General features: G+C 44.6%; 1 protein-coding gene and 1 pseudogene across 13 annotated transcripts in view; both read right to left on the bottom strand.

The window, feature by feature from the left end:
* Window positions 1-19,554, bottom strand: part of LOC126271885 (dystroglycan 1) — a 960,129-nt gene that overhangs the window by 552,607 nt on the left and 387,968 nt on the right. The window lies entirely within an intron of this gene.
* LOC126274459 (5S ribosomal RNA) lies at window positions 18,105-18,223 on the bottom strand (annotated as a pseudogene).

Here is a 19,554-nt window from a genome sequence, read left to right as displayed (position 1 = left end):
AAAAATCCAAATTTAATGCCATAAGTGTGAAAAAAATTGGTATTTAAATAAATAAATACATAAATTTTGAAAATACTTAATTTTTTTTGAAATATAATTGTTATTCATCCCTCTTTCGAATGAGATACGCTATTTAGCTCTAAAAAATTTCCATGTCTTGTAAAGGTTAATGCGTGACCGAAAATGCTAAGAAGTTTGTACATGAAATCACTCATACGCAAAGACTGAGAGGAAACATACATATAACTGCCGCACCTGTCTGAGACTTGTGTCAGTCGGTTCTCTCACATTAGATAAAACCAGTCAGACGTGAAGAGCATAGCAGAGACAGTCGCAAAGTTTAGTTACATTTGGCTTTTTCGCTCGCTGAACAAAAAGCAGTCGGTTGTTAAAACCAATCTGTTGTCCCATCACTACAGAACGTGAGATTTTGCTTCAGAATAATTCCAGACAACCATCATACAGCTTGGAAAACAATCCAGTGCGTTCAGAATTTTGGTTTGAGTTGGTGGAGCGTCTACCGTACAGTGCTGACCCAACTCCAAGTGATTTTCACATTTCTGGTCCGTTAAAGGTGCAAACACGTAATTCAAGTTTCCGGCGGAGAGTGAAGTTATGGAGGCGTTTTTCAAGAGGAAATAAGGAAGCCTGTCAAGTGATGGACAGCGTTCGTAGACGCTGACGCATATTGAGATACGGGATAACGTTTCCCTTGTATACAGAATGCTGTAGCAAATTACAATATTCCATAGAAGAGCAAGTTCCAGAAACTTCCAAAAAGTCATAAATGCAATGGTAAGCAATTCCATGAGGTGGAAATCGAACCAATGACCTCGTGCATCTTTGGCTAGCGACTACAACTGATATTCCTTGCTGAAGGACGAATAATATGCAGTAATGCTAAATAGTGACTAACGAAAGAAAATGTGTTGTTTACAGTAGAATATTCACGCTGTAAATAGATATCGCTGTTGCAGAGGCTGCAACATATTTTCACATACACTGTCACAGAAAGTACTGACGGGTAGGAAGAAGTTTCTGCATATTCGTTATTCTGATTGCCTGAAGCCGGGCAGCCGACCGCCTACATTTCTGCAACTAGGCAACCCGCACAGCTTTTCTGTTCTACAGTGTCTCCTGCTTCCTGCCGATCCGTCATCTTTTAAACATGCTATACGCACGAGAACGTAAAAGCCTGGACAGAGTGCGACAATGATAAAGCTTTTGTGTAAATAGCGGTAGCAGCGACGGGGCAAAGCTACCTGGCACAGTTCTTTACCACAGCTATGCCGAGTTTTATTTGCCGATGTGCCATTTGCGTATAACATCACTGCAGAGGTAGTGGTTTTCAGCACCTCATCAATCAGGTACATTTACCCAGGGCTCAACTTCGCCTTGAAATTCTTAATCAATATATCGCCGTTGAGTTACATTACGATTAAAACACCTACATCGTACCAATATCATACCGTCTCCTCTGTGCGACTGTGGTGAAGACAATCTCAATCACATTTTCTTTGTCTGCATATAACAGAAGATCTTGTCAACCGAGTTACCAAGAAACATTGAGCATCTCTAACATCAGTTACCAGCCTCAATCTCTGTAGTGTCGTGATAAAAATTGATACTTAGGACATTAAACTGATAAGTGAAAACATTATTACCACTTGCTTAATTGCATGTTGGTCCTCCTTTGAAATGCAATACAGAGGTTATAAAGCGTGGAACGGATGCTACAAGTCCTTAGATTTCCAGAAATATGTGGCATTCGACGTCTAATCACAGGTCACGCAACTTTTTTGAGTTATGGGCAGGGGATTTGTGGGTACGATAGCGGCCCTAATGTGTTCCATCGGCGAATTTGGTGTGAAGACATCAACTTGAGTTCTCTATCATGCTCCTCAAACCACTGTAGTACGATTCTGGTCTGGTGGCACTGGAAGTAACCCTGTTGGAAGATGCCATCGCCCTCGGGGTAGACGACAAGCATGAAGGGCTGTAGGGGGCTGCAGTACGTTCACGTAGCCTATAGATGTCATGGCGCCTTCGACCATTCATCGAAGCCCTGGTGAATGTCCGCCACAGTACAATAATGTCCCCAACAGTATGCGGCCTTGGCGCAGTGCAGGTTTCGAGCAACCATCAGCCTGGTTGATGACCATCGACTTGACGTCACAATAAAAGTGATTCAGAATTATTCGGAATGACGCGTTCCAGTCGATCCATAGTCTCGATGATCCCGTTCCCACCGCAGGCTTAATTGAGGCGGAACGTTACCTAGGGTGGAGAGTCATCTATAGACACTGTAGAAACCCTTGGCGTGCTCCACGAGAGTGTGATAGGGTCGTTCTTGCTTACGTTACGAGTTAATGATTTATTGTATGAGTTCTAATCTCAAACTGTTTACGGATGATGTAGATATGTATGAGGAAATTCTAACGTCAGAAATATAATGCATGCTGTCCAAATTACGGGCAATACGAAAATGATCCAAATGGCTCTAAGCACTATGGGGCTTAACATCGAGGTCATGAGTCCCCTAGACTTAGAACTACTTAAACCTAGCTTAACCTAAGGACATCACACACACATCCATGCCCGAGGCAGGATACGATCCTGCGACCGTACCAGCAGCGAGGTTCCGGACTGAAGCGCCTAGAACCGCTCAGCCACTGACGCCAGCTGGGCAATACGAATCAGAGATGATCGTGTAGTATACATAGCGGTACAACATACTATCTCGCCTGGTACTATGCCGTACAATGATGAATGCAATCTACCAATGATCGCTCCCCTCGTAGCTTCCAGGCGTGGATAAGACCACCGTGATGCCGAAGGGAGAGCAGGACTCGTCTGAAAAGTCATAGTCCCGTCGCTTCTGTGCCCGATGTTATGCATCTACATCAAAACTCCACAAGTGACCTGACGATGGATGGGGACGGTGCTTCTAGTAACCTATCTTCCCTTCACTGTGCCGTTCACGAATGGTATACGGGAAAAATTATTGTCGGTAAGCCTCTGTATTAGCTTTAATTTCTCGAAGTTTCTTGTTGTGGTCATTTTGCGAGATGTACGTTTGAGGAAGCAATTTCTTATACATCTCAACACCGGAATTTTCAATAGTAAATCATTTATGCCCAACGCCTGTCTTCTTACCTCTACCAATGGTGTTTGTTGAGCTTCGCCATAACGCTCTCGCGTCGGCTGAACGATCCCGTGACGAAACGCGCCGCTCTTCGTTGGATCTTCTTTACGTCTTCTGTCAGTCCTACCTGGTAGGGATCTCAGATAGGTGAACGATAAGAATCGGTCGAACAATCGCCTTATAAGCAACTTCCTTAGTGGATGAGTTACATTTCCTTAAGTTTCTTCCTTTCAATCTCAGTATGTCACTTGCTTTTCTGCTATTTGTTTCATGTCGTAATTCGACTTACTGCGTCCTGGATAGTTGCTCCTAGATATTTTGCAGGAGATACTGTTGGCAGCAGTTTGTCAAAAACAGTGTAACTACTGCCAGAACCTGCAGTCCTCTGCAGATTATTCAGCAACTCGATATTCTTCCGGCGTTTTCACTTTCTTGCGGACAACCGCATCATCTTCGAACAATCTTAAAGGATATCCGACTTTCTACTGGATCATTTACATACACTGTAAATAATCGTGATCCTCTCATTCTCCCTCTGAGTACTCCGGAAATTACCTTTACATCTGTCGATTTTGTTCCGTTAAGGGCGACGTATTGAGTTCTCTCTGCAAGGAAGTCTTGATTTCAGTCGCAAATCTGGTCCGATACTGGGTAAACTTGAATTTTTTTTTCGCTAAACACCAGTGCGACGTATTGAGAGAGGAACACGGCATTAACCTGAGCGTCGATGTCTACAGCGCTGTGGAATTCATGAAGGAACAGAGCGAGTAGAGTTTCACAAGAATCTGTTTGCGCAATCCATATTGGTTTTCACAGAGGCCGTTTTTTTTTTCTTGAACACAAAACATGCTCCATCATTCTTCAATAGATTGATCGTTGGTTTGGTTGTGTGGGGGAAGAGACCAAACAGCGAGGTCATCGGTCTCATCGGATTGCTCCCTCCTACGTATATCTCGCGAAGAGACCATGAGGATAAAATCAGAGAGATTAGAGCCCACACAGAAGCATACCGACAATCCTTCTTTCTACGTAGAATAGGAGACTGGAATAGAAGGGAGAACCGATAGAGGTACTCAGGGTACCCTCCGCCACACACCGTCAGGTGGCTTGCGGAGTATGGATGTAGATGTAGATGGATTAGGCAAGTATGGAGAAGGAAGTCGGTCGTGCCCTTTCAGAGGAACCATCCCAGCATTTGCCTGGAGTGATTTAGGGACATCACGGAAAACCTAAATCAAGATGGCCGGACGCTTGATTGAACCGTCGTCCTCCCGAACGCGAGTCCAGTGAAGTCAACGATGTGAATATATAATAATGTGCCTCTGTTCTTAGACACTTTTCGAAAACGGGAATGACCTGCGCCTTTTTCCAATCGCTAGGTACCCCTCGTTGCTCCAGTGATTTACGATAATATGCTGCTAGATAGGGAGAAAACTCTTTCGCATAATCTATGCAAAACCTTAACGGTATTTCAACTGCTCCTGGTGATTCTCCTTTACTAAGCGATTGTAGCGGCTTTTCTACTCCGCAATTCGTTACCTCAATATCTGGTATTTCGATGTTCGTACGATGGTTGAAAGGAGGGGCCATGTGACGATCATCGGCGGTGAAAATATTTCGGGCGTACGACTTTGGGCGCACCTCTCTGTGCTGCAGCGTCACGAAAAGTCGCAACAACGGTCGTCGAGCTGTGAGTCCGTGGTGTTTCATACCTCGTCGCGCTGTCCGTGGGCGCACGTCCCTCGCTCCAAACAACCCAGTTTTATGACTTAAGGGACGTGAAGGAGCTGTGCGATCCTGCACGGCTGAACGAACAACACGTCTCGGTCGCTCGTCTCGTGTGGCCGTGGACATCCTGCGTGGCGTTAGTACGGCCCTCTTGAACCTATGGATCCCAAATTCACATGGAAGTCCTGGGATCACTACCAACGTGAGGAGCAACATCGCGGAACGACAAACTGCAATCTTGGAAGACCACAAACCTGGCACAACTTCATCTACACTTACATGACTACTGTACAATCCACACTTGAGAACATGGCAGAGGGTTGTCTGAACCACCTTCAAAGTATTTCTCCACCATTCCACTCTCGAAAACAACGTGCGAGGAAAATGAACATTTATATCTTTCTAAGCGAGCTCTGAATTCTCTTATTTTATTATGATGATTATTTCTTCCTTTGTAGAGTGTCGCCAATAACATATTTTCGCGTTCGATTGTTGAGTGAAATTTCGTGAAAACATCTCATCCCAAGGCAAAATTCCTTTGTTTCAACCATTGCCACCCCAACTTGGTTATCGTATCCGTGACGCTTTCTCCGCTATTTCGCGATGCTAAAAAACGAGCTGAACCTTCTCGATGTCCTCCGTCAATCTTGTTTGGATTCGCTACCGTACAGCTGCACTCTACCGGAGGACGGATAGGCGTAGTGTAGGCAATCGCTGTAGTAGACCTGTTGCATCGTAGTGTTCACCCAATAAAACGCAGTCTTTAGTTTGCCCACCCCACAATATTATCAATGTGATCGTCAATTCCAGTTGCAATTCCTAGGTGTTTAGTTGAATTGACTGCCTTTAGCCGGCCGCAGTGGCCAAGCGGTTCTAGGTGCTTCAGTCCGGAACCGCGCTGCTACTACGTTCACAGGTTAGAATCCTGCCTAGGGCATGGATGTGTGTGATGTCCTTAGGTTGGTTAGGTTTAATTAGTTCTAAGTCTAGGGGACTGATGACCTCAGATGTTAAGTCCCATAGTGCTTAGAACCATTTGAACCATTTTTTGACTGCATTTAAGTTTGTCTGATATATTCTGTATCGGAAATTTAAGAGATTTCTTTTTGTACTCATGTGTATGACCTCACACATTTCGCTATTCAGGCACAATTTCCACATCTCGCACCAAACGGATATCGGGTCTAATTCATTTTGCAATTGGTTTTGATCTCCTGATGACTTTACTAGGCGGTAAATGATAGTATCATCTGCAGACAATCAAATAAGGCTGCTAGATTATCTGCTAAACCGTTTATATGAACCAAGAAGAGCAGGGAGAATGTAACACTACCTTGGCGAACGCCAATTATCACTTACGTTTTACCCGATAATTTTTCGTCGAGTACTACGTACTGTAACTCTTCGGGAAAGAGATTACGGATCCAGTCGCACAACTGAAGCGATACTCCACAGGCACGCAGTTTGACTAGAAGTCTCCCCTGAGGAACGGTACCAAAAGCCTTCTGGAAATCTAGAAACACAGAATTAGCTTGAATACCCTGTACGTAATACTCGCTATACTCTGAAAGGAACCTACTTTGCCGGCCGTAGTAGCCGAGCGGTTCTAGGCGCTTCAGTCTGGAAAAGCGAGACCGCTATGGTCGCAGGTTCGAATCCTGCCTCGGGCATCGATGTGTGAGATGTACTTAGGTTAGTTAGGTTTAAGTAGTTACAAGTTCTAGGGGACTGATGACCTCAGATGTTAAGTCCCATAGTGCTCAGAGCCATTTGAACCATTTTTTAACCTACTGTATGCTACCTGGACATGAAGACTTACCTTTGATGCACCGAAGACATTTACTTCCAAGTAACTGATGTTGGCAGCTATTGCTGATTCGAATTCTGGAATAGTTGCTTCGTCTGTTTTGGTGAAGGTTCAAATGGTTCAAATAAGCAGAATCTGTGAGGTAATCGTTTATGCACAGTAGCATTCCTGACATGGTGGCCTGCCTAAATTCCCGGCCTGATTCCAAAACGGTTCAAATGGCTCTGAGCATTATGGGACTTAATATCTGAGGGCATCTGTCCCGTAGAACTTAGAACTACTTAAACCCTAACTAACCTAAGGACATTGCATACATCCATGCCCGAGGTAGGATTCGAACCTGCAACCGTCGCGGTCGCGCAGTTCCAGACTGAGGCTCCTAGAACCGCTCGGTCACTCCTGCTGGTAGATATTTATCGTTTTTGTTCAAGGCATAGGGTGATCTTATCGCAAACAAAAAGCAGTGTCTAAACGCCTGTTAATGACAGGCTATGTAGCTGCGATAGAAACAGACGTCGGTGCCAACGCTGAAAAAGTAAACTTCTGGGCGCAGCTAACGGTATCGGGTGTCGGACAGAGGTCGCCGCTAGAGCAGGCGCACCGCGTAATACGAGAGCCCTGGCTGCCTGCGACCTGCACGTAGGGTAGCGAGTTGCGGATGCTTTTTGTTTCCGGGTAAAGAGTCCTAGGGTGATTTCTTCCCACTTATGAGGTCCAACGGAAACTGATGATATGTTGGATAACCATTAGTATAACTTTCGGAAAGGTAAAGGTAGTGGAGAGGCAATTGTGACTCTGCTTTCGATAATGGAAACAAGGATAAAGAAAAATCAAGATAGCTTAATATGATTTGTCCACATAGAAACAGCAACCTGTGAAACGTAGGCGTCAGCTGTAGGTAGAGAATATGTGCAAGAGATAGGGAACAATAAGATCGATATACCAACAAGGAAGTTCTTGGATCAAAAACGTTGTAAGACAGAGACGCAGAATTTCGCCCCTACTCTTCAATCTGTAGAGCGAGGAAACAATGACAGTAATTATACTATGTTTCAGAAGTGAGTTTAAAACAAAGTTTTCCACGACATATGTCACTAGCCATACGATTAAATAAATAATCCTTTTTAATACTAGCACTTTGTTCTTAGTTTTATATTATTTACCGACTAGTAAATTACTTATATTAGTTGTCAACTAGTACCCCGATCCCTTAAGGAATCGAACATTCATGCACAAAACAGTCTTAGGTTAGGTTAGGTTAGGTTAGGTTAAAGCTTCGTAATTGGGTTAATGAGATAAATATTTGACTTCAAACACGAAAACGAGAAAAAAATTCAGGATGGTTTGAAATTATACTTAAAGTTTGTTGGATGTCGCTAAATGCTTTCACTGTGAAACAATGCATGAATATAATCTATGTAATCTGCGCTCCACTTTTAGGAAAACCTAGATACTCACGCATCTCAATATTTATGACATCACATCTCCAGAACTGTGAGTTGTACAATGTCATAATTTAACAGGTACATGCAGTGGTATACGTGGATGCTGCCTGCAAGTGTACTGAAAGTTGAGTCGGCAGTAAAGAAGTAATTAAAATGCACTGCCTGTTGTTGAAATATAGCTGCATGAACAGTCAAAAATGTTATAAACTATGAACTTTTATTTCTTTCGTCGTTTTGTGGGGAGTGTCGGCGAGAAAATTTTTGTGAAGTTTTTAAATCATGGATAAAGTTTGAAGTCGCTAAGTGGTCTCATTCTGATATACTAGATGCATTTGGTTCAGGTATTTGTCAGCTGTCAGTTACCGTGTCCCGCGAAAAACGCACAGTTTGTAATTGTAGCACTTGTGTAATTTTGTTAAACTTTTACTATAAGGTTAAACCTCTTAGTAGATTATGACAGCGTTGTTGGTCCTGGTAGCCATTAGGCAAGCTGCAGCTGGAACCGATTTCTGGGAGAGCGATTTAGAAATATACGTCTCTGTTATCCCGATTTTCGGCAGGATTGTGTTCCGGTCGCGAGTGTTAAGGTCGATATTGGCCTCGCCAGAGATACTTTGGCGCCGAGTTTGCGGCGAGTGGCCCTCTGGCGACGAGGAGTGTAGCGTTAGAGAGTACCGAGCGAGGACAGAACGGCAGTGTGTTGGGGTCCGGATGGTCCGAATTGTGCATTAATAATATTGGCACTCTGTTGTAATGAACTGTTGGTGAAACCCAGACGCTTGGGAATTCAACGCTGCTGCGAAACGATAAGCCGTGGGCTCTGCAATTGTATGGACGCAATTTACGGCGAGCTGCGGCCGATGTCGTTTGTGGGTGTTTTGCCACGGCAGATAAACAACACAGCGTGGGCCCAAACTGAACACGCTATGCTGTGACATGTTCGCCCACAATAAGGATGTCATGATACAGGAGAAGAAAGCAGTTGAATACCGTACGTGTATTAACCTTCAGTGGCTTCTGCGGTGTTAGTTTACTTAGCTGTGTGGAAATTGAGCAGTAACTCTCACGTTTCAACGGAATTTACGACTGTGTAAAAGTTTGGCCAATGCCGGATGGGCGTTCTCATGAAGTTATTATATGACTTATTTGTGAACATAATTTTCTGTTATCAGGATTAGTCAATGCCAATTCTGCGCTTTAGTTCAGCCGGCTATAAATACTGGAATTTGACAAATATGCTGTGAGTTTTGGATTGTATATTATATCTGCTTGAAAAATGAAAGTGAATTTTGAAGTTTGTAAGGTACCTTTCTACCATTACGATTCTGTACGTTTTTATTTGAAAGTGATATTGTTTGCTACTGTTATTGGTTGACGATTTATTACCCGATTAATCACAGGAACAGTTATTTAACCAGCCTTTCAAAAATGGTTCAAATGGCTCTGAGCACTATGGGACTTAACGTTTGCGGTCATCAGTTCCCTACACTTAGAACTATATGCTAGTATTCCGAAAAGAATCGTAGCTGTTTGCGGGCAGATGGGGGTTCAAATGGGTCAAAGCACTATGGGACTTAACATTTGAAGTCATCAGTCCCCTAACCTTTGAACTACTTAAACCTAACTAACCTAAGGACATCACACACATCCATGCGCGAGGCAGGATTCGAAACTGCGACCGTAGCAGCAGCGCGGTTCCGAACTGAAGCGCCTAGAACCGCTCGGCCATAACGGCCGGCTAAGTGTTTTAAGACTCTTATATTACAACAAATAAGCCCTCGGTCACAAATATTAAGTCAAAATTGACCAGGTTTCGACGCTACTATGAGCGTCGTCTTCAGAATTAAACTAACTGTTCTAAAACATAATAGGTATATAAGATATCAATAAACTAAAGTGTTTACTGACTGGAAAGAGAAGCAGTCACATTCTAAAAAAAAAATGTAAATAAGGTAAGATGGCGAGCCGCTAAGGACTTCTCGTACCTGAGTGAACACTGATTGCAACTCTCATAGTAGCGTCGAAACCTGGTCAATTATGACTTAATATTTGTGACCGAGGGCTTATTTGTTCTAATATAAAACTGACACAGTCACTGAACCTTAGCAGCTATGTTCAAAGTTTTATGTTTTACGACTTGTTTTTCAATGAAGTATTATTAATAAACTACTTAAATCAGTAATGTTGTGTAAGCAGTTATAGAAGGCACCCATCTCCATTAGCCAATCAATCATGGCCAGTTGGGAATGGGCACTGATGTAACATTAGGGACTAGAGGCTATTTGTAACATTAGGGACTAGAGGCTATTTGTAACATTAGGGACTAGAGGCTATTTGTAACATTAGGGACTAGAGGCTATTTGTAACATTAGGGACTAGAGGCTATTTCTAACATTAGGGACTAGAGGCTATTTCTAACATTAGGGACTAGAGGCTATTTCTAACATTAGGGACTAGAGGCTATTTCTAACATTAGGGACTAGAGGCTATTTGTAACATTAGGGACTAGAGGCTATTTGTAACATTAGGGACTAGAGGCTATTTGTAACATTAGGGACTAGAGGCTATTTCTAACATTAGGGACTAGAGGCTATTTCTAACATTAGGGACTAGAGGCTATTTCTAACATTAGGGACTAGAGGCTATTTGTAACATTAGGGACTAGAGGCTATTTGTTAAGTTGTGGCAACACTAATCCTGTTGATGGTTGTTCTTGTTGAGGTGTCTAGACGCCCCTAAATTAATTCCGCACCCTGTATTCCGCTTATTACTAACACATTTAGTCGAAAATAAAAACTTCGCCTCCAAGCACTCATCTCGATCACTAGAATTTGAGGAACCAGGACGAACACTTTAGTACCACATGATAGTCTAAAACCATTAATAAATCCGATATCCTAAATCTTTAAAATTTGCGATATTCTTCTATCAGGGCAGGGGTCCAAGTAACCCCATTATTAGGTTATAAGCACACTGTTCCACAAATATATCAATTTTACTAGGCGTTCTTTATCTACATAATTAGAACAATAGTTATTTTGTTAAGGAACCTGTATGAAATGTCAATTTTATTTTACCTTGCATGCAACTCCAGTGGAAACCGCGGTGAAAGTGGAAGTTTTCCGGCAGCGAAAATCCTTGGTTTCGCTACACAACAATACAACGTTAGCTGTGAGAAGGCGCGAAAAGCAGAGGCAATGCAGAGGGCACTGGGCGCTAGCTAGTGCTGTTACCTGTCGACGAAATGGCCAATCAGTTGTGTACGTGCATTACAGCACACCCATTACTGATTTAAAACAATTTTTTTGTTTTGGGTCCAAATTGCACACCAGGGGTCTAGTAACCTCAGTTTACGGTATTTTCAAACAGAGGCGGAGTGCTGATATTGCTAGCATTTGAAGAAATTTCCAGAATTTAGAATAGGCAGAGATGCAGGCAATACAGTGGCAGGCAGCGTCACGAATGTGGATGCGGCAATGAAGAATAAAGGTATAAGGGGCCTTATGTGCGGCCTGTTAGAGCTTTTAGTCGGTTTGTATCTTCGTGTTGCGTGGTAAAGAAGAGTGCATTCCACGTCACTTCCCTGCAAAGAATTTACTGTGTATAGTGAAAGGAATTATTTGGCTGTACAAGTTGTTGTGGTCTTCAGTCCTGAGACCGGTTTGATACAGCTCTCCATGCCATACAGTAAAGCTGCATGCATTCGGGAAAAATTACGGCTGCAGTTTCCCCTTGCTTTCAGCCGTTCGCAGTACCAGCACAGCAAGGCCGTTTTGGTTAGTGTTACAAGGCCAGATCAGTCAATCATCCAGACTGTTGCCCCTCTCCAGGAACCACACGTTTGTCTGGCTTCTCAACAGATACCCCTCCGTTGTGGTTGCACCTACAGTACGGCTGTACACAGAGAGGCGGAAATTTGTAGCAGAGAAGAGCTGAATGGTGAGTTCAGACCTGGTCGCATAGCTTTCAGTCATCACCTTGGATGATTCCTTCGTGCCTGTCAAGTGTTTTACAGACTTATTTTCTTTGAGGGTATTGGTTTCGAACGGCTTATCCACCTTCTTTCATGCGAGTTGCATTGGAGAATAGATTTGGCTGCCACCTGATGGAAACTATCTAAATGGAGGAGGTACGGAACGCAGGGCCCGGCTGTGCAGATTGCGAGTTTCCGCGAAGCAGTGCTCGCGTGCCGGCGCGCCGCGATACGGCGCCAGATTACGGAAGGCCCCAAGGGCGGAGCTGCCGGCGCACGTCCCGGTATCGACACGCCACACAGCGGCGCCTCCCTCGGGCGGCGAGCCGGTCGCAGCCAGCCGCTGCTTGTGGGAGGCGCGGCCCACAAGTGGTCGCCCGCGGCGCTGCGTGCGGAAAGAGCCATTCCTGGGTCTCTCCGGCAGTCACTGTACAGAGCGTGGCGGAGGGTACTTTTAGTCGATATTACAGATTTTCTGCCCTATTTTGAGGGTTGCCCAGAAAATAATGCGCCGCATTTGCTCAGCCGAAAATAATTCTACGAGTGTGAAACGTTATCTATGTATTATTTGAAGTTTCCTGAGTGAGTGCGCCATGTTTGTCAGTTAAACCACTGCATAAAAAAGGGGATACGTCTGATCTCTCTTCTGACTGCCTTATCCAAAATTCTTGAAAAAGTAATGTATTGTAGAGTAGCTTCACATGTTTGTAAAAACAAAGTTTTAACAAAATGTCAGTTTGGTTTCCAGAAAGGTTTTTGAGCGGAAAATGCTATATATACTTTCACTAATGAAATATTAAATGCTCTTAGTAACCGGAAGTCATCCGAAGCGGTTTTTTGTGATCTCTCGAAGGCTTTGTTTGTGTACATCATGGAATACTTCTAGATAAGCTCAAGTACTGAGGTATGAATGGGACAGCACTCAAATGGTTTAAATCATACCTAACTGGAAGAGTGCAGAAAGTTGAAATAAGCAGTTCACATAATATGAAAAAAAAACTTGTGATTTCTCAAACTGGGGAACAATCAAGAATGGGGTGCCGCAAGGTTCAGTCTTGGGTCCTCTGCTGTTCTTAAAAATGACTTGCCATTCTATATTCACGAAGATGCAAAGCTGGTACTTTTTGCCGATGATACAAGTATAGCTCTCACACCCAACAGACAAAAATTAACTGGTGAAATTGTAAACGATGTTTGTCAGAAAATCATTAAGTGGTTCTGTGCAAATGGGCTCTAATTAAATTTTGACAAAACACAGTACATACAGTTCCACATAGTAAATGGAATGACACCATTAATAGATATAGACTTCGATCAGACTAGGTGTATGCATTGATGAGGGATTGAACTGGAAAAAACACACTGAAGGATTGCTGAAACGTTTGAGTTCAGCTACTTACGCTATTAGGGTCATTGCAAATTTCGGCGATATACATCTCAGTAAATTAGCATACCACGCCTATTTTCATTTCTGCTTTCGTATGGCATCATATTCTGGGGTAACTCATCACTGAGTAAAAGAGTGACAAAAGCGTGTAACCAGAATAATTGCTGGAGCTCATCCAAGATCATCCTGCAGGCAGTTATTTAAAGAGCTAGAGATCTTCACTGTAGCCTCACTATATATATATATATATATATATATATAGTTATGAAATTTCTCATTAACAATCCGAACGAATTCAAACGTAATGGCACTGTTCATGGCTACAACATAGGAGAAACCTTGGCTAAGAAGGGGGTAAATTATGCTGCCACAAAAGCCTGGTTACTTACCTAATAGCAACAAAATTCTGACAGACAGCCATATATCATTTAAAAGAAAATTAAAAGAATTTCTTAATGACAACTCCTTCAACTCAATAGATTTTTGGATATAGTAAGTGGGTAATTTCCCCAACCCCACCAAAAACAAAATTATTAAAAACATTTAGTGCCATGTAATATTTTGTGTAATGTAATATCTTGTATAGACACCTTTTATTAACCTGACGCGTTCCACATCATTACGAAGTGTAGTATTCATGATCTATGGAAAAGAACTAATCTAATAATATCCGACACATAGCGTAGCTACATGACTTTCAAAATGGCGTCTGTACGTGAAGTACGTTATAAGCATTGAATTTCTCACTGCAGGGAAAGCAACTGTGGGAAATATTCACAAACTCTTGTGCAAAGTCTATGGACCATCTGCTATCGACAGAAGTACAGTTAGTCGTTGCTGACTTAGGATGACGTCATCAGAAGACCGTTAGGCGGAGCTCCACGATTTGCAGAGGTCGGGGAGACCATCAACGGCTGTCACACTTGACATGCTGCAGCGAGCTGAAGTTGTCATTCGCGGGGACAGACGCATTACGGCTCGGCAGTTCTCGCTGCATGTGTCAATCAGCAAAGGAAGTGTGATGCAATTATCCCCACTAATGGATATTCAAAAGTGTGTGCAAGGTGAGTCCCGCGGTATCTAACGGTGGATCACAAAACGCACAAAAAAACATGTGTCTTGTTGCACCGTTTTGAACCTGAGGGGGAGGCCTTCTTATCCCGTTTTGCAACACATTATGAAGTCAGGGTTCACCATTTTGAGCCAGAAACAAAACGACAGCTGATGAAATGGTCTCATTCCCACTCCCCACAGAAGAAAAAAATTCCAACCAACTGCTTCCACCGGTAAAGTGACGATCATCGTGTTTTGGAAATGTGAAGGTGTGATTCTCATCGATTTGATGCCAAGAGGGGGTACCATTAATTCAGGAGCATACAGAGGATCGGCAAAATAATGTGAACACCTGCATTTAATTGGGATTAGTTTACTAATAAGGGACTGGACCCCCACGTGCGCCGGCCTCTGTCACCCAGCGGTTCTAGGCGCTTCAGTCCGGAACCGCGTCTGCTACGGTCGCAGGTTCGAATCCTGCCTAGGGCATGTATGTGTGTGATGTCCTTAGTTTAGCTAGGTTTAAGTAGTTCAAAGTTTAGGGGACTGATGACCTCAAATGTTAAGTCCCATAGTGCTTTGAGCCATTTGATCCCCCATGTGCCCGCAAACAGCTACGATTCTTTTCGGAATACTAGCATATAATGATGGTTGTCTGCAGTGGAATGTTATGCCACTCTTCGATCAGAAGCTCTTCTAAATCCTGTAGCGACGAGGGAGACGGAAATCTGTCCCGGTGTCTGCGTCCCAATACCGACCACGAGAGTTCGATAATGTTCAAGTCCGAGGACGCAGCAGTTCAGTTGCTTGCTCCCCATACCACGATTTTACTGTCCTGGCTGTGTGAATGGGTGCATTATCGTCCTGAAATATGGCATCATTGTTGGGAACAAAATTTGAATCCTGGGCTGCACCTCATCACCTAAAATGTTCACATAGTCGCTGGCTGTAATGCGGCCTTTGAGAGCAATGATGGGACCAGCAGAATACCATGTTATGGCCGCGCACACCATCACACTTCCACCTCCATGCTTAACCACTGGAATCAAGCAATCAGGATTGTAGGCTTCTTTTCGCGTTTTCCAAACGTAAACCCGGATCCATGTAGGAAATAACGAAAACGTTGGCTCGTCGGGCCGTATGACGTGTTTCCACTGATCACCCGTCCTGGATTTACTCTCCTGACACCATGCTTTTACTTCTTTGGGTTGGTTATCGTCACTAATGGTTTCGGTATAGAAGCTCGTCCACGAATATTCGCTTTATGGAGTTCTCGGCACACCGTGTCGATAGATATGGGGTCTCGAAGATGGCTATTGAGCTCTTCAGTCCCCTTAGCCGTCGTAGTTTTGTGCTGTTTTGACACAATTCGTGTTAGCCCACGACAATATCTGTCATTTAGTTTTGATTTGCGCCCACTATTACGTTTACACGATAATGTCTATCCATGTTTTGCCTAGGCTTTCATGACTGTTGAAACAGTTGCTCTTGAAACATTCAATAAGCTGACTGTCTTGGTTACTGATGTCCCAGCACACCGCCCCCCTACAATCTGCCGTCTTGGAAAATCTGTCAGGTCTTTCACTGCTTGTCGATCTCGGCCTCTGAATGTAAATACGAAGAGTGCACTACTCGTAAACACTCTCCACTCAGCCGCGCGGGGTAGCCGTGGGGTCTGAGGCGTCTTGCCACGGTCCGCACGGCTTCCCCCATCGGAGGTTCGCATCCTCCCTTGGGCATGGGTGTGTGTCTTGTCCTTAGCGCAAGTTAGTTTAACGTAGTTTAATTAGTGTGTAAACCTAGGGGCCGATGACCTCAGCAGTTTGGTCCCACAGAACGTACCACAAATTTCCACTCTCCTCTCATGCCTAGTGCGTACTGAACACGCACAGTCCAGCGGCTGCGTTGCTGACCGTCAAACACAACCACCCTATTACTATCACTGTTCACATTATTTTGCCTATCCACTGTATGTCAACATATTAACAAAACTCAAGACTCGCTTCCGGCGACTTCGGCGCCGCTGCAAGCCAGGATATGTTTTGCCTGCAACACGATAACGCTCGGCCCCACCCAAGACTGAGGACTTCTGAACACATCACAAAACTGGATTAACAGTGTCACCCCATCCTACCTACAGCCCTGACAGCCTCCTCGGACATCCACTTGTTTCAATCATTAAAGGACGCCATTGGTGGAAGACATTTCGAGGACGCTGAGGAGGTGATTCACACAGTGAAGCACTGGCTCCGCCAGCAGGGCAAGGATCGGTAGCGACAGGGTATACAAGACCTTGTTCAGCGCTGGAGGAAGGCTATAGAACGGGATGTAGATTACTTGGAGAAATAGACGTGTATATAAATCACAATTCTTTCGTGTGTCTAATTCTCATTATGTTCAAAACGAACTGTTGAAGAAAAAAATGCGGTGCATTACTTTCTGGGCAACATTTGTAACCAAAAAATGGTTAAAATGGCTCTGAGCACAATGGGACTTACCTTCTGAGGTCATCAGTCCCCTAGAACTTAGAACTACTTAAACCTAACTAACTTAAGGACATCACACACATCCATGCCCGAGGCAGGATTCGAATCTGCGACCGTAGCGGTCGCGTGGTTCCAGACTGTAGCGCCTAGAACCGCTGGGTCACTCCGGCCGGCCATTTGTAACCCTCTAGTCTTATCGCACTCATGAAGAGCGAATGCGGAAACAGAGCGGACGACTTGAAAAGATAGCCTCATGACATTCGAGTCACCTGTATCTCAGTTGTTTTTATGCTGCACCCCTTTTTATACTCTGCTAACCTCTTCATCTTTACGTAACTGGGAATGGGCGTTTGACATCATTGGCGGGGAGGCTCCTTGCGGGGTAGGTCCGGTCGCCTTGGTGCAGGTCTTATTACATTCGAAGCCACATTGGGCGACCGGCGCCCCGGGTAGGGATGAAATGATGGTGAAGACAACACAACACCGAGTCGCAGAACAGAGAAAATCTCCGACCCAGCCGGGAATCGAATCCGATCCCGTAGGACGGCAATCCATCACGCTGACCACTCAGCTATCGGGGCGGACTTTACCTAACTAATACACCCAACGTTCTGAAGTCTATTGAATACTCTACTCTTTGTGTACCACCACTATTTGTTTCCCTCTTCACTCCTCCTTCCAGAGCCAAATTAATTTTTCGTGGATGCTGCAGCAGATGTTCCACTAACCTGTCTCTGCTTGTGGCCCGAGTATTCCATAGACTACTTTTTCACCTGGTATTTTCAGTGCTTCATCATATCGTACTTAATTTTTCCTCTCGATTTATAGCAGTGCTAGATAGCACCATAATCAGTTCACAGGAAAACAAACAAACACCGTCCGAATAGGCCGTGAATGTCCAACGGTATCAACCGGCCGCCGCGTCATCCTCAGCGCTAAGGCGTCGCCGGATGCGGATACAGAGGGGCGAGTGGTCAGCACACCGCTCTCCCAGCCGTTGTCAGTTTTCGTGAGCAGTGCCGCTACTTCTCATTTAAGTAGCTCGTCAAGTAGCTTCGCAAGGGCTGAGTACACCTCGCTTACCAACAGCACTCGGAAGACCCAGATGGTGACCCATCAAAATCCTAGCCAGGCCTGACAATGCTTAACTTCGGTGATCTGACCGGAACCGGGGTTGCCATTGTGGCAAGGCTGTTGGCCTAATTCATATACACTGCATGACTAAAAAAACCGCACCACTACTGGCCTGGATTAATGCAGTGATTCGGTGCCATAAAGCCTGGCCCCCAGTTGTTGGAACTGGGTCATGATATCCTAGATACTGGCAATGGGACAGAGTTGATGCCCGGGAAGGTCATATACATCTGTTGGGGACAGATCTGGTGTTCTTTCTGTTGACAGGGCTACCTCAGCATCAGACAGACAGTTCATCGAAATAAGTGCCATGGGTGGATGAGCATTGTCCAGTTAAAAAATGGCAGCACAATACTGTCACGTTAGAATACGAGATGTCTGTGACCAATTGTTGTGCTGTCAGAGTTTCCTGGAACACTACCAGTCATGACCTAGAGTTATATCCGATGACTCCTCTCTGGTGTCGAAGAGAAATACGGGGCCCCACAACGAACTTGTGACGTCACACTAGTTGTCTTGCCCGATTTACATCTCGAGCGTTTGGCCACATCTTGGCCCAGATGGGACTGACTCTCTAAAGCCCTCAACTTCGTCATGCCTTATCGATAGCTTGACTGTTTTTAAATGTGGAACTTCGAAGCTATTAATCGGTGAGAAATAGTAACTCGTTCCCTGCCAGAGATGGATGCTGCAGCTCGTAAGACTTGTAGTATCATTTGCTGTGACGCACGTTTACAGGGCTTTGACGCACGTTACAGGGCCTGCACATCTTGTTGGCCCCGACTCCTCACACCATGACAAGTGTGCCACTCTGAAACATTGGAAGAATGGGAACTCTTCCCAGGTGTCGGCAGTGCTCGCCGACAATGGTTCAACTGTTCAAATGCGTGTGAATTCCTAAAGGACCAAACTGCTGTGGTCATCGGTCCCTAGACTTACACACTACTTAAACTAACTTATGCTAAGAACAACACTCACACACATGCCCGAGGGTTGACTCGAACCTCCGACGGGGAGAGCCGTGCGCAACGTGTATGGCGCCTCAAACCGAGCGTCCACTCCGTGCGACCGCCGACAATGGTCACCCAGGGTGATGGAGAAGCGCCACTCGTCATTGAACGCAATGCAACGCTGTTCATCAGTAGTCGTCGCTCTAGACGCAGCCGTTTGTGTTGTGGTATTAAGTGCAGCCTGTGTATGAGAGGGTAATTTCGTAGTACGGCTGTTGCTAGTCTCTGATCCATGTTGTGAGATGACAGAATATTGCAGTGAGTGCATTACTTGTTCTTGGACCGTAGGAGCACATGTGAAGGGGTTATGACGTTCTTGGTGCACAATACGGCGACAGTCCCGTGTGGTGGTCAGATTGTCAAAGAGCAAGCGGGTAGCTTCGAGT

This window comes from Schistocerca gregaria, chromosome 5 (genome assembly GCF_023897955.1).
Source record: "Schistocerca gregaria isolate iqSchGreg1 chromosome 5, iqSchGreg1.2, whole genome shotgun sequence".
Classification (NCBI taxonomy): domain Eukaryota; kingdom Metazoa; phylum Arthropoda; class Insecta; order Orthoptera; family Acrididae; genus Schistocerca; species Schistocerca gregaria.
This window is presented reverse-complemented; position numbering and strand designations above follow the sequence as displayed.